This window comes from Antrostomus carolinensis, unplaced genomic scaffold, assembly GCF_000700745.2.
Source record: "Antrostomus carolinensis isolate BGI_N321 unplaced genomic scaffold, ASM70074v2 scaffold5522, whole genome shotgun sequence".
In the NCBI taxonomy this organism is placed as follows: Eukaryota; Metazoa; Chordata; class Aves; order Caprimulgiformes; family Caprimulgidae; genus Antrostomus; species Antrostomus carolinensis.
This window is the reverse complement of record NW_010297452.1, coordinates 65,416-68,068: the sequence shown is the minus strand read 5'-3', so window position 1 is coordinate 68,068 and position 2,653 is coordinate 65,416. Positions and strand designations below refer to the sequence as shown.

The following is a 2,653-nucleotide window of genomic DNA, read 5'->3' as shown; positions in this document are numbered from 1 at the left end:
TAGTTTTGAAAAAGATGGCCTTGAAAACCTGAAAGATAGTAGATGGGTTGTAACTGCATCACTCAACATTAAATCCACTGGGGACATGATAGTTGGTTTTTCATCCTTCCAAACTGTAAATAATTAGCTGACTAGCAGTAATTCATAAGATGTCTCATAAGGTCATTTGTTAATGTGTTACTTGAGCATGTTGTGACGCTACTCAAAGGCATGTGGCTATTTGCCTTGTTTCTTTTGGTTTACAAAAAATTTTTTAAAATCGCCTGTGTTACATCTGGAGCTTTGTAATGGTGACCGTAATGTGAATTTCCTGGTGTTTGAAGCTGGTCTTGTATATCAGGAAGTATTTTTTCTGCTGGTGGCTGTAACAGTGACCACAGCTTATCTTCCTGGATAAAAATCCTCAGTGAAGGTATTATGGTTAGTAACAATAAATAGTGACATGATGAGCAGTGGATTTAACACTGTTCTTTTATGTCTTTAGCTTCTGTAGAACCTATTATTCTGTTACTCTATAAATTAAGCATTGCTTATTTACATTCTTTTTAGTGTATTTTTCTTTCAGGATTTTATCTGTGAGTAAATTTGTTACACTGTGCTCTCTTATTTTCGATAACACCTGCAAGTGTCCAGAAGTATTTCCTTTGATACCAAGAGAAGAGCTGCCAAATGTTGTCCTACAAAGCATTTGGTATTTTGAGGACCTTGAACTCAAAGGAGGCAGCAGTTTTGTTCAAGACCCAAGGTTTTATTGGAATATAAGCACGAATGTTTTTCAGGCAACTTCTTAAAGTTTTATTGCAAGAGTAGACGTACCTCAGACCTGTTCATTAGTGCATTTTTTTTGCAATGAGAAGTAGTACACTTCTAAAATAAAAATTTAGTTCCTGTGAGTTGTCAGTGGCTGGAGAGGCTCAGGCAGCGGCAGGGGGCTCGGCAGGTTGACTCAGGCTGTGTTCCTATAGCTAAGGAACTTGGAGGCCACAGAGACCAGCTGAGTGCAGGTGGGAACATTGTAGAGATGCACCTTGTCTGGAGTTCATCTGTGACTACATACACACACTATATGTGTGACTGTGTTTTGTCCTACGAAGTATGAAGTGGGCAGTTAGCTTCCACTGTAGGATATAGAAAGAAGGGAAGTATTGGCCATATGATTAGAAACATGGTGCATTTTTCATATAAGGTCTTAAAGGTAACACAGCAGAATTTGATCTTTTAATTTCCCATTTATTTAGAGTGTAGCTGTAGCACAGCTGGACAAACACATTTTTCCAAGAATAGTAAAGAGAAGTTACCGTTTAATTTTATTTTTTTTTTTTTAATTTTAGAAAGCTACACATCTGCAGAAGTTGTGGCTGCTGTTGATGTGAACACTCTTGCCAATGAAGTTTATAAGCACAACTTTCCCAGCACACCATTATGGGCAAAGACAATTGAGGTGAGTAATGAATGTCTTTTTTGCTGTAGTCTGGCATTTGTAGAAGTAAGTTGTCTTCACCATCTTTATTAGTAACAAGAGAAATAAAAATAATTAATTCATGTTGTTATGAATGTAGCAGTTTTACAGTAACTGATTTCTTGTGTTATGGGTGCTTGTTGTAGAAGGAAACTCACACTGCAGTCTTTTCCTGAAAGTCTTGACTGCTGCATCAAAAAAGGTTACATGAATGTCAAGAGGAATGCTTACCACCAATAAAGGAATGACAAAAATCTATTTTTAGATTAAAAAAATATTTTCATGTATTTTGAAAGAATTTAATTAAATTACTTGGAGGCATGCCTTCATTTTGTAGTTACAGTTGAGCTCAGTAAAACACAATAAAATATACTGGATTGGACAGTCTTGAGGTTTTTTTCTGGGCTCGATAGATCAATTCAGTCCCTTTTCCAAATTATTTGAGGAAGAACTAGGTAAAATTGGATTGTGTTTTAATAATTGAGGGGCAAACTAGGCATGTTGTTGTGCCTGGATTTAGTTAGAAATTACTGTATACTTAATCTTCTTTTACAGTTTTACAACATGACAGTAAAAGATAGTGAATTTGCTTTTAAGATACAAGCTTAAGTAAGACTTAAATAGGTGGCTAAAGGTTAAATGCTTATGCAGCACTCAATAATAACAGGCTAAATGATAGTTTAGAGTTTTATATGAGAAAAGAAGAAGAATGCTTGCCTGTGTCTCCTTACAGTAGATAAGAGCAGACTACAGTCAGTAAGATCTTTAAATGTATTGGAAAAAAAATAGCAGCTTTGTCTAGTTTTGGTGGGCAGTGTATTGTGTGGCAAGGTTTTGGTAGCAGGAAGGCTCCAGGGGTGGCTCTGTGAGGAGCTGCCAGAAGCTTCCCCCATGTCTGACACAGCCAATGCCAGCGGCTACAAGACAGACCTGCTGCTGGCCAAGGCCGAGCCCATCAGTGGCGGTGGTAGTGCCTCTGTGATAACATATTTAAGAAGGGGAAAAAAACAAACCTGGGCAACTGTAGCAGAGGAGAGGAGTGAGAACACCTGAGAGCAACAACTCTGCAGACACCAAGGTCAGGGAAGAAGGAGGGGGAGGAGGTGCTCCAGGCATCAGAGCAGAGATTCCCCTGCAACTTGTGGTGAAGACCATGGTGAGGCAGGCTGTCCCCCTGCAGCCCATGGAGGTCCA

At 38.7% G+C, this 2,653-nt stretch overlaps 1 protein-coding gene across 1 annotated transcript in view; it reads left to right on the top strand.

The window, feature by feature from the left end:
* The first annotated feature begins 934 nt into the window (after window positions 1-934).
* TRDMT1 (tRNA aspartic acid methyltransferase 1) overlaps window positions 935-2,653 on the top strand; it is a 21,255-nt gene continuing 19,536 nt past the window's right edge. The window contains exons 1-2 of the mRNA XM_029083526.1: window positions 935-1,004; window positions 1,332-1,441. The gene's annotated coding sequence lies outside the window, so the exon portion shown is untranslated. The remainder of the gene's footprint in view (window positions 1,005-1,331; window positions 1,442-2,653) is intronic.